The following is a 20800-nucleotide window of genomic DNA, read 5'->3' as shown; positions in this document are numbered from 1 at the left end:
ATGAAGGTGACAAAAACGGAAGAAGCTCATTCGATCCATGGAGCGTGCTGTATCATTCACTTCAACTATGTGGAAAATGGGATTAGTAAATCTACTGCTGTATTTGCTCCAAAACGATTTCTGGATGGATCGCTGTCTTATCCAAGTATTATGGTATATCTTGGATTAAAACCTAAGGCTAATGGACAGGGAAGTTACCATGACTTAAGAAGAGTAACAGAAGGAACCTCAACTCCCTCAGACATGAAACGTACTCTAGCCAATCTGAGATCGAAGAAACTTGAAAAACTTATACAACATTTCGAGATTCGTCATCTCAAGGAGTTCAAAGCACCATCTATTTTCCACTATCACAATGCTGGAGCAAGTGAATACAAAGATGGTGAAGGCAATGTGGATGTGGTACCAACTGTAGCATTTTCAACCAAAGTTGATGGAGAGGAAGTTCAAGGAACTTTAACGATGCCTTCGAGATGTGCCCTTTCGTTGAAAGAAAATTGTCCGGGTATCATTATATACAAGGGGCTAGTAACATCTCACAATACTCGCGAATACTACGATGTAGTAGTCATGGGACATGAAGAAGCAAGCAGATTTTACGAGAGTTCGGTACAATGCAAAAAGGATCCTTCTATCTCACTTATTTCCGATGACGATGAGTGATTGATGAACAACTCGATACAAACTTCGTTTTAAAGAATGTACATGAACATTTTCTTATATATATTCAATGTTTCATTTATACTATATTATCTTTATTCTGACTTATCTACTTGTACACTTCGTTTTAAAGAATGTACATAAACATTTTCTTATATATATTCAATGTTTCATTTATACTATATTATCTTTATTGTGACTTATCTACTTGTACATTTCATATATTTCAAGTTAAACATAAACTATTTTATTTTTATTGAAACGAAATGATGATGGAAATAATGAATAATACATATAAATATATCTTTTAAAGTGAATAATTTTGTAATAAAACTGATCTTTCATTCAACATATATAAAAAACCGAAAATAAAAAATCCTTAAAATTCTTAACCATTCAAGAGCTTCAACATTACAAAAACATCAAATCTTCAACAAAAAAAACTTTGTACATAAACACTTTCTCATATATATTCAACGTTCTCAAATATATAACATTCTCCACTTTGCACATAAACACTTTCTCATATATATTCCATGTTTCAAATATATAACATTCTCCGGAAAATTAACCTCTCGGTGTCCCAGATATTAACCCCCTCACTCATCCGCTAGGTAATCTCTCGCTCTCCTCGATAATCTGCGAGATCCACTCCGGAAAACCATCCAGCCCTCGATGTCCCAGATATTCACCCCCACTATTCCACCGATAATCGGCGACGATTCGCCCGACTAATCCGCGACGATTCCCCCGACTAATCCCGCGATAATCCGCGTTCAATCGGATGACTCATCCCCCGCTAATCCGATGACTCATCCACAGATAATCCGCCGATTACGCCAGGAGCGGATCCGTAACCCCTCGAATTCAACCCCCTACTCTACACCACAATTTCCCCCCAAACCCCAACATCTCATTCAACTCCACACGATTCAATCTACACCCCTAGCCAATTTAATTCACAACCCCCTTTTTCTATCCCCCCGCTGGATCCGTCACTTTTGTGTGTAGATCTGCTCTCTATATACTACTGTTATGTAAAATAAAGTAAGTACTAAGTAGTGTAATTTGGAGTTAATAGCTATACTCAAGAATTGCTGGAGTCGAGTGGGTTATCTTGTTTTTCCTAGTTTAGCATAAACTATAGACTTACTGTTTACTATTCCTGATTGTTCTATAATCAACTTAATCGATCTCAATGACTCACCTGAACCAGAGCTTGAATCAGAGGAGGTTGAGTAGAGCTTACTGGCGTGTGCTGATCTGAGATGCGATATCATGTTGCTGGTAGATCCTCTGGTCTGTTTCAACTCTTGTCACACAACAAGCATGTCACAAGGGCGACGTTAGAGTCTTTTTACATCCTCCTATCTTAGAAGAAGAACTCCCAAACCTTCGAGGCTGGTGGCATTACCAATTTAACGTAATATAACAGTAGATACGGTAAGCGTAGAAAAGTCCGTTGTATTCATTCGCCAATGCGCGCTGAGGTTACCATGTTCGTCAAAGAGGTGTTTTTGCAATTAACCAATAACAATCGAAGAATTTCCAAAGCAACAAAAATCCATCTGGATAACCATTTACCGATAGGCTTTTACGGATAGATACTGATCATATCAAGCTGGCCGCGAATAACTAGCTGTCACTAAAAGTGATTAGTTTCCTCGGATAGCGAGAATCCCTCGGTGTCGGTGAGAGCGGATAACCAAATACCGGCCCAACACTAATACACACACATACATGCTCACACACAGACACATACACAATGCACACGTGTACATAAACGCAAATTCTACCATACACACACACACGCACGCACACACACAGATGCACACATACTCTACACACGCTACACATACGCACACACTAAATCTTGTGAGTCTGCAACAATTGGAAAACAAGTTTGCCAGTACTAACGGTAATTTTAATAATAGTCACACAGACACTCGCACAACACAATCATGAACATAAACACAGACTCTAACAGACCCGCGCACACATACACGAACACACACACAACAATGCACGCGCGCATACAAAGAGGAATAGACACGCACTCGCACTCACAATCCCAGATATATCAACAGCTATGTAACAATAACAGCAATGTATTTGATCCGTTCGTCTATCACAAAATGTTCTACTGAAAGTTCACAGTAGCAGCTTGATAGCAGTCCTACATAGTAGCAGTTTGATAGTTTTAAATTTACTTTTAACTTTCAGGTTAAAAACTTGTTCTTGAAGATTATGGTAGCCACTTGACAGACTTGAGAATCTTGTGGTGATTGTACAAAGTTCCCCCATTGAATTTCGTGCATCTGCAACATTTAAAAATTTATTTTGCAGGCAATGTCAGTAATTCTAACAATCTTCGCAAAGACCGACACAGAGTCATAAACTTGCTCACAACAACGCAGACACATACATTTAAACACAGACAGACACACATGCACAAATGCGCGCAGTTGTGCGCCCACACACGCTTGCACACAAACTCCCTCTAATACCCACCAAAACGTATGCGCACATGTGCATACACACACACACAGACACACACACACGCATACACACACACACGCAAACACACACATTAAATCGTTAAAATTGTACCTTTTACTTTCTTTACTAGTAAATTTACTTTTACTTTTTGACGGATTAAAACAGCTTAGTGTGATTGAACCAAGGTTCCCCCATTGAGTCTCGCTATATCACCTATTCGAAAATTTTTTGCATAGCATTGATCGTAATTCTAATAATATTCAAGCAGACACAGAAAGAAACAAATACATTCATATACTTGATCATAACAGAACAGGCACATATATATATAAATGCACCCGGACATACACACAGACACGGACAGCGACACACACTCACACATGCACACAGTACACATATGCATGCACACCACACACAGTACACATACACCACACACATGCACATATGTAAAAACCCATTACAAACCAAGCCCACACAGTACGCATACACCACATACCATACCTGCACGCACACACACAAACAGACATACAGAAATGTACAGACACACACACCACACAGTACACATACACAACACCCACCACACACAAATACACGTACAAAAATGTACAGACAAAAACGCACATACATGCAGAGACTCAGATAGACACACGCATACCTGCTTGTATTGTTGACACACACAAACAAACCCCATGCACACATACAGGCACACAAGACACACACAAGCGCACACAGAAACACGCATGGAAATACAATCGTGTATGCGTGTTTCTGTGTGCTAACACGCGCAAGCAAGCACACAAAGACAAAATCAAAAACACCAGCACAAAGCGACACAAACAATACACACAGTTACACAAACTCACACACAGCAAACAGAGAAACACGTCTGAACACACACTGAGCACATACACACAAAGAAACACGCTTGGCCTCACAAATTGCACCTTGCACCCATACATACATGAAGGTTGCTAGATCAATCTTTCAACAAGATTCATGATTAAGAAACCTATACTTTTAAAAAGGGTCTAACGCACAAATGCGCGCATGGACAGATATTTGTACACCAACCCAGATACACAAACGGATAGATATACAAACACACACAGATGTACAGACACAAATGTGCACAGAAATACACAAACTCACATCCAGAGACACACACAGAAACACACTCAGGCGATTAATCAGACACACAATTGCATGCACACATAGTCGCACACACATACAGTCACGCAAATGCAGTCATGTGCAAACACACGCTTGCACAGACACATGCTCACACAAACTCCCACCAACATGCAAGCATATACACACGCACACACATGCATGCATACACACACAAACCCCACACATTTAATAGTTTAAATCTACCTTTTATTTTTAGGTAAAAAACTGCACAGTAACTGCACAGTAACTGCACAGTAACTGCACAGTAACTGCACAGTAACTGCACAGTAACCTCTTGAGGGATTAAAACAGCTTAGTGTGATTGAATAAAGTTCCCTACATTAAATCTCACGATATTGCGCAATTTGGAAAAATGTTCGCAGAGCATCGATGGTAATTCTAATAATAATCACGCATACACAGAGACAAACAAATACATCCATATACTTGCTCACGACAGAACAGGAACAGACATAAACGTACACAGACATACACACTCTACACATACAGTACACATACACCACACACACACACCCTCACGCACACACGCATGCACGTACACATGTGCACATCTACCCGTGCACATAAAAACACACACACATCCACGCACATACACACGCGATTACGTAACAAGATACACGTATGTACTAGTAAATGCAATGGATTTGATTCGTCCTTCAATCGCCAAATGTTCTATTGAGAGTTCACAGTAGCAGCTTGATAGTGATCTTAAATAGTGAAAGTTTAATAATTTTAAATGTACCTTCAACTTTCAGGGAAAAACCTGTCCTCGAAGATTATGGTAACCCCTTTGCCGACTTGAAAATATTGTTATTGAACAAAATTCATCCTGGCGTATCTGCAACATCTGGAACAAGGTTTCCAGAAAAATGATGGTAATTCTAATCATAGTCATGCAGACAGAGACAGACACACATTCATAAACACACTAACAACTGCAAAGACACAGACACATAACACGGGGACAGATGCGCGCGCACACACACACGCAAAAGTCCCCACCAACACGCATGAACCCAGATGCACTTATGTACCCAGATATGTACCAGTAGGTGCAATGGATTTGATTCGTCCATCAATCACAAAATGCTATATTGAAAGTACACAGTAGCAGCTTGATAGCGGTCTTAGATGGTAGCAGTTCGATAGTCTTAAAGGTTGACTTGCAACAAAATTCACATTACAGTTATTTGGTATCAAAAGATTCGCCATGTCTTACTCTGTTGTGTGGTAGGTGCCAAATATGTGGAAATGTGATTAAAAGCTCTTAAAAGCTCAAAAACAAAAAGCCGCTGTAGATTGGAATCTCTTGATTTCGATGACGTATCCGCGCCGTTTGGTTATTGTCTTGTCACGTGATGTTCTCGCGTGAATTGAAAGGCCAATAATAAGCTCAATATCAAACTTATAGTAGCAATAGTTTATGACAAACACTTCGGGTTTTACCTAAGACCCCGTATCAAATATAGATGCTCGCTACTTTACAGTTTCGGCTTGGCCATTCCGTTCGACAATGCATGTCTGAGTTGCGATAATAAAAAATGTCAAATTCTGAAGAGTTAAGACCCTGGCGTTTCGAGCCTGACGCTCCATCTGAAGAAGATCCTCAACAGAATCAAACCTCCCAGCAAGTAAGCACTGCCACTAGCCAGCTCTTATGTGCCAAGCTAGCTAGTAGTAAGAGTTTTAGCTTGAGAGTGATAGAACGAATATTATTATATATGATTTTAATGATGATAATTATCGCCTCAATATTGCGAAAAAAATATTTACAGATTTTTCTCGAATGACAACATTAACAATTTTAATATTTAAATCTAGTGCTGCACTGATATACTGTTGGAAAACATCGACCTGATGTATTAGTTATGGTTGCATAGACATATCTGTTCATTTCTTTTCATTGTCTCCATGACCGTGGGGAGCATGAATGCCTGTGTACGCATCCTGGTGTGGACGAACTGGTAGCGCCTGCACCCCTTGAGTTGGGGTGGAATAATTACCTGCGATATCATAGTGAGTTGGATTTCCATTCAATCCAGCCAACAACACCAAAGCTATGCTAATGCGTCAAGCATTATCTACAATTCTTGTGTTACACATTTAATGCATCGGTTGAACACACATATTCTGAACTCGTGGAACACAAGGAGAATATATATTTGGCTTGTACACTTACTACAGTAGAGAGTGTACTAGTTTTATGATTTTATTATATAAAGATCGAGATTATTTTGATGATCAGCAATTATTGTTTTTCAATAATTGTTTTGGTAGATAATCTATTCCCATTTGGAGAGCCATCGCCAAATGCTCGGAAAAGGTTGTGTGCATACCGCAATCTTGTGTTTTGGCTTATGCCGCAAATTCGTCGCGGTGAGCGACGGCCTCTACCTGCCTGCCTGGTGTCTAAGATTCGGGCTCTTTTCCCACCAACAGACGATGAAGAAGAGTTTGCAGACTACATCTTCAAGGGCTTCTGCTATGGCGATGAAGAGACTCAACGACTTTGATTGAGAATTCTAGATCAACTCTATATCGTAGGTGGTACTCATTTTTATTGCAATGTCATTTTGTTATTTTACTTTTACTCAGGCTAAGCCACATGATGACTACACACCATGTGGCTAACAAACTAATTTTTGTTAGCAAACTGCTGTTACATTGCTTCCATATTTAAAATCACATGCTTAACGTGCATAAATCTGCCATCACTGATTTTATAAAATAAAAACAAATACATAGAGGAACGCATATTGGTTTCACCGCTTACCATCGGTTACTAAGCCCCAACACTTTGTCGAAGTTTGCATTCATGGCTGGGGTTCCCTACCTGGGCGCCCACTCTGAGAACCTCGTCGCCGGGGAATGAGTACCACCTACTATCATTCTGGCTTTGAAGCCTCAGAGCGGTCTTTAGAGTTGAGCTGGAATTCTCAATTCCTCCGGAGAATGCCGCGTGATGAAACCTGGCACTTCGCAATAGTTTCCTCGCGTGTTTCCTGAGGACCCGTTGAGTAGAGCGACGGAGGCTGCAAAGGCTGATTGTCAGGTTTCGTACCGGCAGAAAGGTGGTTCTCTAACCGAGTCATCAGTTCCCCAATGAATTTTGTAAGACAATTCTTCTGTAAGCAATTTGAAATTAGTTGATGGTTAATATGTAATTAATTTCTTAATATATTTTTACCATATGTTGGGTTGACTTTCTTTCTTTTCGCCGTCTGTGTCAGCTTGTTGTTTTTGCTTCGTGCCATTACATATTGCTGGTTGCCCAAACGATCAAACTTGAACGAGCGGGTGGCGTTCTCGTTGTGGTACATCCCAGCTAGCCGAAGTCTGTGAAAAACAATTCCAACTGTACATAGGAAAAACGTTACCATTGCACAATTTTGTTTATTAAATCTGCACTCACCTTGAATTTATTCCATGATAAGAGAACCCAACCATATTTGGAGCAAAGTGGTTGAGCTGTTTGTTGAATGATTCAAGCTCTGCGGTATTCTGCACGCCTGCTTTCCTGAGATCACTAATCAGCCGTTTGGATGATAATTCTTGACTGAGCCAAGCGTCAAGTTTGGTTCCTGTAATATTTGTAAATGTCAACAGACCAAAATCTGTGCTAAAATTACTTGATCGAATATTAGGTTACATACCAGGTCTAATCCAAAGCTTCTTAAGTCGAGGGTGGTCACACAGACGGTGGTCATCTCTCATGTGGGGGAGTAACTGTCGCCATCGTGCCTCACGTTCATCTGACACATCTGTATGGTTTATTGAGTACCATAAATGATTTATGATGGCCTTGATCCAGTTGCCGGCTGGCTCTTTATTAACTGGTTCAGCCAGAAGTCGAAAGGCGGCAGTCTTCGCCTGATTGTAGAGCTTCTTTTTAGTCCTACAACAGTAAAGACATTATATCAGTTTGCAGTGCATAATTGCTGCGTTTTTGTTATGATTAACTAGTTTTTATGCTCCATTATTAATCATTACTACCTTTCACGATGTGCCATGCATCATAATAGTGACAAACATCGGCCCACTCCTCTCGTATGTATTTTCCTACACTAAAGTGCCGGTCCGTCGTAATTGACCTCACGCTCAGGCCGTGCGAAATTAGATCGGACTGGCACCGCTTGCAGTCTTCTAGCTCCATGGCGTTAGAGCTGGTGGTCTCTGTTGACTGCAAAGTAAAGCAAGTTACGACCAAGAATAATCACTTTCACATTATTTGGATAAATTTTTTAGCTAGATCAGAACTGCATGTCTGTGTATTGATAACTACTAAAACGTTTGGGTTTCTGTCAGGCTTAAAAGAAAAAACTGTCAAAGTTTTACCTTGACAAGATGGCTGCTGACTATTAAACAGCAGCTCTAATCCATAAGAGTATTGGCCCCGTATAGTGCGCAATGCCCTGGACTGTCGCATCTACCGTCACCTGCCAAATCGAGCTCCCAATCAATTGCTGCCATCAAGCCCTCATTATGCAGGGTGTACCGCTCAGCAATACACTGTAAAATATTGTAAAACTTCATTAAACAAGATTTATTTGTATCATTATCATTAGTCTAAGAATGAAGAATCAAAGCACAATTAATGTGTCAAGCTTTCACTCACATTTTTCAAGTTTATGGGTAAATATTTATTAACACTCACACCATGTAACTATTCTCTTTGTCGGTAGAGGCAAACGCTGTGGCTTGGTATCGCGATGTTCAGGAGCGTCAGAAAACGGAGGTTCTGCGTAAGGCATCCGCCAGAAAACAGTGATGCAGCTGCCAGCAGGGGGTTGATGACGTGTGCTCTGTTCACCCTGGCAGTTGTCTCCCAAGTGTAGGATTGGTGACAGGAGGCACATGTAGCCTCGAACTCTACCATCCGCCTTCTCGCACCATCGTGAATGAGCAGGGGAGGGCGCAGACGTGACAGTAAAATAGTCGCTGGAGTGCTGTCACACTCACTATAATTTTCTCCTCTTTGAAGAAGGATTCCGGTCTGAAATCACAACACAATATTTTACTTGCAATAAGATTTGTACAACATAATTTCCTGTTATTATATCATATTTGCTCGATCCAAAAAAGCATAAATATATAGCCATCCAATCATGACACAGATATTACAAAACCTTATCAGAATCCATGATATTGTAAACATCAAAATGTGAGTAGTAACTCTGAATATTCTTCATCATCTAATGCCAATGAATCTTCAACTTCCTGTTCAAATAATATTGAGAAGGTTGCGCATGTAGTACATCAAGTGTTTCTTTTTCAAAGCTGTAGATTAGTGTTGTTTTACACACCATTATTCCACATTTGCCAAAGGAGGCTTACTTTTGGACCAAAAACTTTATTTAAAAACCACCTTGTCAGAGTTGAATGCTCATAATTTCTTCCCTATTTACAATTTTTAACAGCTCTGCTAAATTTAAAGGCCTTATGGCTTAGAGTATCTTAGCGGCAACTAGTATCCAAGGGACATAGCATATGGGGACATCACCGTTTTTGGTAATCGAAGAAATGAAAATTTTACATTTTTGAGGAATTCCTCAATCATCACTTCGTCCTCCCTTTCAGCCCTCCATGACTCGGTAGATGGCACACTCATACAGCACGGTCTTGTACATTCTTCGCTATGATTAAAAGATTAACTCAACAATTAAGTAACACATAGAATCATATTGGTGAATGAACTACGAACTACTATAGGATTAAATATATTAAAATTAGAAGTTAATGAATAGAAAACTTTAAAAGTCAAGCGGACGTTTACCAATCTATCAGAGATCACTATAATTCCTTGCACCAAGTTCCTAATCAAAAATTAGCCTATAGTATAATAGTTTACAACCCCTTTTAAGCTGAGGGTAAGGAAAGTCTGCTTGCACCCCCTTACTTTGAAAGTGGGACCGAACATTTCGATCCGTGTTAGTACCTGATTAAAAAAAATTTGAAACTCCATTGCCGATACAATAAGGGAGACCTAGTGCCAATCAAATTATCATCAGTCAAATAGTCAAACAATCAATAGCTCACCAATAACCATCAAACGACCGGAAGAATATAAGCTGATGAAACAATTGGCGTGTCATAGCGATAATGAGCTTCATGTATGACGCATCTATAAATTGTCATGTCTAAACCAAAACAAACCAACACCAGAACAAAAACCAACAGCACCAATGGGATGAACAACTAACTGGGTCTATCCCCCATTAAACACACCTTGCGACACTTTGTGGTTAGCCACAATCAGCACTGGCAGAGGCAACTTTCTCCCTGGTGGAGCAATTGACTGGCATGGTTGGACAGCAGTAGCCGCAACAGTAGGTCTGCAACTACACAAATAACATACCGGTAAGTGAAGGAGCTCTGCAAATGTCTGCAAATGTGTAATATATTGTAAATGACGAAATTAAATGGTTCGAAAAGATTAAACATGTATGACGAAAAGATCGGATTCACTACAAACTGACAACTGAGGAATATCTTAGCAAAAGCTCGTCTCAGTGATATGAATATTTGAATAAGTCAATAGTGAGCTTGCATTGTTAATAACATATAAACATACGTATCATCGTACTCCCTGTACTCGGTCAATGCCTGGCGCAGCACAGTGCAGTGGTCCCTCTTAGTCATTGCAGCATCCTCCAACTTTCTCTTCCGAGGTGTCAGGACCACACGTCATCTTTCCTCACTCCGGAAACGAATGGATGGAACTGCCTTAGTTTGATCGAGCTTCAAACTAAATAAATGTAGGTGACAACCACTGTAAGATGTGTGAATGATAATAATATTAAGATGCTATTAACGATGATGCCAGAAAATGACAATAAGTATTTTATATAACATATCTATAAGTGAGTGGGGTTAAGAAATTCGGCGAAATTAATCGTGAAACTTATAACATTATTTTATCAATTGTAGATTAATATTTTACGTTTTACAGATAGATATGCAGTATGAATTATTTTTGTTATTATAATAAGAATAATACGCGTAATTAAAATGATAAAATACTAATAATATCATATTACAATTAAATGACATTAATATTGTAATATTAAATATGGATTAATACAGTAGTATTAGGAGAATACTAGAAAATATCCTGAGTTACTACTACTAATACAAGTAGTTCATAAAATAAATTACTCACATGCTTTGGTGACATGTGGAGTATGCAAACAGGTTAGAAAACATGTCGTCTTTGAAATGGCGGAAACTAAGGTAAGAGTGAGCAGGCGAATAAATAAAGTTTGTAACATCCAGCTTCACCCAGTTGCACCACGCCCGGTGAAGGTCTGGTCTATTCTCTGCTCTTGGCCAAGAAAAAAGGTGCTTCTCAGCTTGGCAGTTGGCAGCTGCACAAACACGACGTGGCGCGTTAGACATTATGACGAATTGAAGTTTAATACGAGAAAGCGTGTCTGCTATTTGCGACAGATCAAACTTGAACTGAAACTAACATTATCTGATCACGCGACTTACAATTCCCGCCATATGGCGCGAACAATTTCTACAGCATTTTTCGACCATCATAGCGGACCAAAAGGCTCATCATTTTTATTAGAGGATGATATGCAATCGTTCAAGCTAAGTTTAAAAATTAAACATATTTTTATGCTACGTTTTGAGATATCAGTGCTCAAAGTTGCAGCATTACGATGCCAATGAAATAGACGCGTAAGAACAATAGACTTGTTTTTTATTGCAAGCGTGAAGTATATTTGTGAAAATATTTCGACGAATAAAGATGCATGAAAGTGTAAACATAAACTATCTCGCACACATTTTAGCCGTTTCAGCACACATACGTCACATTTTAGCCGTTTTGGAAAACGAATCCAAACTAGGGCGGTCTCATGTGGCTGCGATTTTTTGTTCGTTTTTGAGCTTTTACGAGCTTTTAATCAAATTCCCACATATTTGGCGCCTACAACACAATAGAGTAAGACATGGCGAATCTTTTGACACCAAATAACTGTAATGTGAATTTTGTTGCAAGTCAACCTTTAACCCTTTCACTGCCATCCAGGAAAACATTTAGCTATCGGCCTATTGCCAGCAAATTTACCGAAAATTGTGGATATTGCTTCATGATATGTATACAATATTTTTCCAATTTCAAACTCTATCTAGAACATTTTTGTAACATAATTTATTTCGCCAACATTTCAACTAACACTGCTAAGCAAAAAAATCATTGTATATATACATGTACTTCGTGAGATGATAAAGCTATGTGAAGCGATCACTACGAAGCTAAGACGATCCTCGACAATTTTTTTTACTCCCACAAGACTATTAATTTCACCACTACCAGTCACTGTTGCTACTTTAATTATTGGTATAATCACGAAAACCTAAATCTAAATTTGGCTATGATATCATAAACATAAGCAATTACCTGTTTTCTAACTCGTGCGGTAACTTACAAAACTTAACAAAAATTGTTTGTTTTTAAGTTCGTAAATCTCAAAACAAAAGTTTAAATTGCTTTATTATTTTAGGCTAAGTTTATAGAGATATCTTCGGACAACGCATTCAATATCATGAAAATCCTAAAGACCGTGGGTTATGTTGTCAACGAATAATGAAATGAAGTTACTACGCAATTGCTGGGGAAGTCTCAATGATGCGTCTACGGCACTGGACCATATAAAACGCATTTATACGTTTACTGGACAAGTTCAAAACTTGTCCAGTAGGATTCATAAGGTCAAGAAGTTACCATAATCTTCAAGGACAAGTTAAAAACTTGTCGTTGAAGATTATGGTAACCTCTTGACTGACTTGAAAACCTTGTTGTGATTGAACAAAGTTTACCCAATTAAATCTGGCAAATCTGCAACATTTGGAACAAGATTTGAAGAAAAATGATGACAATTCTAGTGATAGTCATGCAGACACAAACAGACACACATTCATAAAGTAATTAATAACAGCGAAGACACACATACATAAACACAGACACACATTCAGATGCACACAGCCCGCACAGACACACACATATACATGCAAACACAAGCAAAATCCATACACATACAGGCACACAAGCAAAAAAAAAGAAAACTCCACAGCCAAACACCAACCAGCACACACACATACACACACAGCCAGACACCAACAAGCACACACACAGCCGGACACCAACCAGCACACACACAGCCAGATACCAACAAGGGAGCGCACACACATATGTATACACAAACACAAACGCGCGTGCAAACATACAAACAGACACCGACACATGCACAGTAAACACACCACACCCAGCCACACAATTACCCACAGATACACATACCGAAATTTAAACACACAAACGCACATACATGCTAAGACTCAGACAAACATACGCATGCCTGCTTGTCTTGAAGACGCACACAAAGACAGACAAACGGACCCAATGCACACATACAGGCACCCAAACACAGACAAACTTAAACACTGTAAAACCAAAAAGACACACACGCATGCACACACAAAAACATGCATGCAAAGACACTTGTGTATGCATTTTTCTGAGTTCTAACACATGCACCCAAGCACACAAAGACAAAACCAAAAACACCAATACAAAGCGACTCAAAAACAATCACACACATTTACACAAACTCACATAGCAACAAACAACGACACAAAACAACACACCGGAAATACAAAAGTAAACAGTGAAACACATGTGAACACACACTCTGCACACATACACAAAGAAACACACATGCTCACACACATTGCATTCATACATACATGAAGATAACTAGATCAATCTTTTCATCAAAACTCATGATTACGAAACCTATACTTTAAAAAATACTTAACACACAAACACCCGCATGGACAAATACATGCACACAAACCAAGATACACAGACACATAGATACACAAACACATAGATACACAAACACATAGATACACAAACGCGTAAGTACACAAACACACAGATACACAATCACATAGAAACACAACCACATAGATACACAAACGCGCAGATACACAAACACGCGGATACACAAACACGCAGATACACAAACACACAGATACACAACCACAAAGGCACAGACACACATGCACAGACATGCATAGACTCACACACAGAGACACACATAGAACCACACTCAGGCAATAAACAGACACACACTCAGCACACATACACAAAGAAACACGCTTGCGCACATACATTGCACCATGCACCGATACATACATGAAGATCGATAGATCAATCTTTGCAACAACATTCACGTTTATGAAACCTATATATAAAAAATAATATCTAACACAAACGCACATATGGAGATACATGCACACAAACCCAGATACACAAACACACAGATACACAAACACAGAGATACACAAATACACAGATACACAAACACACAGATACACCAAACACACAGATACACAAACACTGGCACACACACAGATTCGCACTCAGAAAGAAACATAGAAACACACTCAGTCAATAAATAGAGACAAACTTGCATGCACACAGTCACACACACACACACACACACAGTCACACAAAATAACAGTCACGCACAGACAGCCGTGCGCATACACACGCTTCCACACACACAAAATCCCACCAACACGCATGAACCCAGACACACTTATCTACCCAGATAATTATGTACCAGTAAGTGCAATAGATTTGATTCATTCATCATTCGCAAAATGCTATATTGAAAGTACACAGTAGCAGCTTGACAGCGGTCTTACATAGTAGCAGTTTGATAGTCTTAACCCTTTCACTGCCATAGATGTACAAATTTAGCTATCGACTTAGTGCCAGCCATTTTAACAAAAGTTGCCGATATTGCTTCACGATATGTATACAATATTTTTTTCAGTTTCAAACACTATCCAGAACATTTTTGTAACATAATTTATTTTGCCAACATTTTAACTAACCCTTCTATGCAAAAAATCCAATGTATATATACTTTGTGCGATGATCAGTACGAAGCTAAGACGATCCTTCACAATGTTCTTTGCTCTTATAAAACTATTACTTTCACCACTACCAGTCACTCTTGCTACTTTAATTATCTGAATAATCACAAAAAATATAAATCTGAACTGGCTATAACATCATAAACATAATCAATTACCTGTTTTCTAACTCGGGCAGTTATTAGCAAAACTTACACAAAAATTGTTTGTTTTTAGGTTAGTAGTTCTGAAACAAAAGTTTAAATTGCTTCGTTATATTAGGCTAAATTTAAAGAGATATCTTCCGACAACATTTTCAATACCATGAAAGTACTCAAGACCCTGGGTTATGTTGTCAATGATTTTAATGATAGTCACGCAGACACAGACAGAAACACATTAATAAACGTGATAATAGCAGCGGAGACCCACACCCATAAACACAGAGACACATTCAGATGAACACAACTTGCACAGACACACACACATATACATGCTCAAACAAACAAATGTATACACATACAGGCACACAAAAAAGACAGAAATACACTGCCAGACACCAACAAGCGTGCGTGCAGCAACACACTCACACAGCAGGACATCAACAATTGCACACAACTACAGCCAGACACTATCAAGTGCACACAACTACAGCCAGACATCAACAAGCACACAAACACGCAGCCACAGACACCAACAAGCACACAAACACACAGCCAGACACCAACAAGCTCACCCACATAGCCAGACACCAACAATCGCACACACAGACACACACAGCCAGGCACCAACAAGCACACACACACGCACCCACAGACACCAACAAGCACACAAACACACAGCCAGACACCAACAAGCACACAAACACACAGCCAGACACCAACAAGCTCACCCACATAGCCAGACAACAACAATCGCACACACAGACACAAACAGCCAGACACCAACAAGCACACACGCATATAGCCAGACACCAAAAAGCTCACACACACAGCCAGACACCAACAAGCGCACACACAAACACATACAGCCAAGCACGAACAAGCACACACACACATACAGCCAGACACCAACATGCACACACACACGCACGCACGCGCACGCACGCGCACGCACGCACACACACATACAGCCAGGCACCAACATGCACACACACAGGCAGACACCAACAAGCACACACATAGTTTTTGCAGAGCTATCATGATAATTCAAATTATAGCCACACACACGCACGCTCACGCACACTCACGCACACACGCACGCACGCACACACACACCAGCAACAACATGAACAGACCCAAACAAATGAAATCACACTCAAATATATTTCAACAGGTCTGGAACAAAATCAACAACGTATTTGATTCATTCATATATCGCAAAACTGTTCATTCAAGTTTGCAGTAGCAGCTTGATATTGGTCCTACATGGTAGTAGTTTAATAGTCTTAAATGTAGTTTCTAAAACCAAGTTCACTCCATTGAATCTCGCGTAACTGCAACATTTGGAACAATTTTTTCAGAGCTTTTATGACAATTCAAATTATGGCCACACAGACATACACACACACAACGAACACGTGTACATAAACACAGAATCTAACATACACACAACAAACGCATACAACAAGATATGCACACACAGTCACGCACAAGCGCACATATATACACCCATTATTTTCAGCAAGAATCAAAATATCGATACCTCAACTTTTAAAGAATGTCTAACGCACCAACACACGGACAAACACGCACAGAGACACACACACAAACATAGACATGTCAGCAGATATGTAAGAATAACGGCAATGTGGTGGAACCAATCATCTATTGCAAACTGTTCTATCAAAGTTCACCGCAGCAGCATTATAACGGTCTTGCATAGTACCAGCTTAATAGTTTAAAATGTACCTTTAACTTTCAAGTTGAAGAATTGCCCTTGAAAGTTATGGTTACCTCTTGACAGACTTGAAAATCTCGTTGTGATTGAGCAAAGTTAACCCCAATGACTACAAGTTAACCCAAAATAAATCTCGCGTATTTGAAACTTTTGAAAAAATGTTTGCTAAGCAATAACGGTATTTTTAATAATAGTCACACAGATAGACACATTAATTTACTTGCTCACAACATAAACACAGACACACACATACAGACGCACACACATGTACACACACACACATGCACCACCGCACACACAAACTCACAAACAGATGGACAGCGACACATACACCGACAGCGACACACAGTCGGCGACGCACAGACGCCGACACACAGACAGCGACACACACATATGGACACCAAAACAGCCACACCCACACCAACAAATACACACACATAGTGACACGCGTATACACACATAGATGTACACACACATGCACACACACATACGCACGCACGCACACACACACACAAACATGGCAACATATATGTAACAATCACTGCAACATATTTGATTTGTTCATCTACATGATTGTATTACAATAAGACATTTTGCAGAGAGGAGACAACTTACAGTGAGGAGATAACTGAGAAAAATATTAGCGGTTTCCTTGCCATTGCTTTGGGAAAGAAAATTTTAGTGTCAATATTTGCAATGTAAGGATCCTGAGCATTCTAGGAGCTGATCTTGCAAGACAACCAGGCATCGATACTGGTTAGCGATGGTCACTCTGACATGAGACACTGATGTTTGGGTCACCTGTAGAAAATGTTCTTGGCTCTTTTTGCAAAGTGAGATTGCAAAAAAAGATCTTTAGGAAGATGCACTAAAGTGGCCTCTAATTTTATACCCACCTGTCAATTTAACAATAAGACATTTTAGCTTCAAACTGACCAGCTATGACACTTAAAATCACAAAGGTTGCATCACATACCCTCCCTGGAAAACTCAGTACTCTAGCAGTGCACTCACAGTGACAACGTAGTACTGCAACATTACATACACAGTGCCAACATAGTACGACCACAGTGTGATACACTGGCCACACCATATTCTAACAGTGCATATGCTGGGAAATTAGTACTTTACCAGTGCATGCACAGAGGCAAAGTACTACTAAACAGTGTATGAACAGCGGCAACATCACAATTTTACAATGCATGCATATAAATAATATCGTAATCTCACAGTATTGTACAATTGTAACATAGTATTTCCACAGAACAATCCCTGTGGTTTTTGCTATTCTCACAGCATGTACATTATACTTCTAGAGTATATGCCCAGAGGTACCACAAGATTTCATTAGTACATACACAGTAGTAGGATAACATTCCCACAATTATGCATAGTGACAACAACAATATTACACCCCTGGCACAATGGTAACACAGTACTTCTACAAACATGCATTTGAGTGACAGAGTGCTTTTGCTGCGCATACACAGGAACACATAATACTGTTATATTGATAACACTCCATTCCTGCAGTGCACAGAAAGCAGTATGTTAATAGTATTGCTATGGTACCAGAGAGTATCAATGTAGTAGTTTACACAAACAGTACTGTCTCTTGACTTATATAAGCATGTATTTGCCAATTTTATTGAAGCAGTGCGATGTTTAGTGACATATATGTACTTAAAAATGTTCATTTCCTTTTTAAAATTAACAGCAAGTTATCACGTCATTTTGGTTTCTGGTCAGATTTTAAAGATATGCTAGTTTCTAATTGTATCCAAAACCAAATTACAGAAATTGGAAATGCATGACCAGCAGGAAATAGAAGAGGAATACAAGAGTGCCAGGAGAGAACAATACCTGTTGGAGCTGAAGGCATCCGGAGAGTTCTCTCAACATTTTTAAAGCTAGGTATGGGTGTAGATGCCAACTCAGCAGCATTGTTGTTCTGAATACTGGGTAGAATATATTTGGTTCTGTGCAGTACTTGGCGTGAATAGACTGATGTCCTCATGGTTTTCACTTGAGGGGAAGCATATCTAAGAGCAAAGCAATATATATCTAGCAATTTGTCTACAAGGGGTCTGCAAAGTGAAACATTACATGCCTGAATATTAGCAAAAGACATGGCTGGATATTAGCAACTGTCATGCCAAGATATTAGCAAGTGACATGCTTGGATATTAGTGAGTGACTCACCTGGATATTAGTGAGTAACACACCTGGATATTACCATTCATTGCATGAACTTATTTTTTTACTTTTTCAGACCGTACATACAATCAATATTTAAAAAGCAGCTTGTATGGCCTGTTCGCCATCAAAAACTTTCTCAAGAATTATGATATATTTACTGAGCACCCATTTTATCCTATCCTGTGATGATAATAAGGGCAGTACAGCTATTAAGATGCTAGTAATACTTCAAAGGGCACCAATTTACTCGCGAATAACTACTTGTATTAATATGCTTCAAAACTGCATTAAATTCGGTCAATTTTTACCATGAGCATAAACAAAATTTTATTGGAATTTATAATAATGTGCAGATACGCACAAACGAATACACTTTGATATTTAATAATATTCGTGTGTAGAACATCTCTAGTGTTTTATTGATGTGTGTATGACAAGAATTAATCTAATATACACTAAATGAACTAATAATTAATAATAAATAATGTTTTGTTTCAAATGGTCCAATCATTATGGTCCACTATATAAGTAAGATTTTAACTAGCAATGATCTTAAATATCAGCTTAAGTTTTAAATCTGCTTTAGTTTGTAGTCTAACCATTCACCCATCTACATAGAGTAGTCTCATCATTCTACCACTCTCAGACTATAGCAGCACCTTCAACTACTCTCAGATAGAAAATAATAAAAGAGATGCAGCATTCAGAAGATTATAACTATTTTTCTATCCTTGAACTCGATAAGCAGATGTGATACGGTGATACTCTATTCATAGCGTAAACATGATAAACTGTTATTCTGGCAAAAAATCAGTGACAACAAGTATTACATAAAATTATGGCTTGTCAAATGACACGGTATTCAAACTGTATTGATTCATAAGTTTTTAGTTGTAAAAAGTCAATAAAATTCAGCATTTTTTACGTCAGCGAATCATGCTTTCAAATATATGCATCTTCTTACCTATTCTGTGTGTAATGGAACAAATATTGAGTTGGCTACAGACATGGCTATTATTATAATAAAGATTGAAACTAACTTATGTTACGAGTTTAAGTTACTTAAAGTTGTTAGTTAGTTATTTTATTGCTAGTGCAACGCCAGGCATTCACCTAGCAGAAACTAAACAGCATCAAATATCAGCAAACTTTAAACTGTCAGTAACCAACTGTCATGACTTGTCAATAATCATCTAACAAGTTTACATCTATCATAATGACAATCAATACTCACTTTAACCTGGGCCGAGGTATTGTCTTGTGGTGTTTGTTGGTGGATGGTGGGATAGAGGATATAGACTTTCTTTGAGTGACAGTGGGTTGGAGGTTGAGTGGCAGCGGGTGGCGGGCTAGGCGATGAGTTGATATGTGTAGTGTTGATGATTGATGAGAGATAGTTTTGGTGGTAGAGATGGCA

This window comes from Watersipora subatra, chromosome 2 (genome assembly GCF_963576615.1).
Source record: "Watersipora subatra chromosome 2, tzWatSuba1.1, whole genome shotgun sequence".
Classification (NCBI taxonomy): Eukaryota; Metazoa; Bryozoa; class Gymnolaemata; order Cheilostomatida; family Watersiporidae; genus Watersipora; species Watersipora subatra.
Note: the sequence above shows the minus strand (reverse complement) of the source record.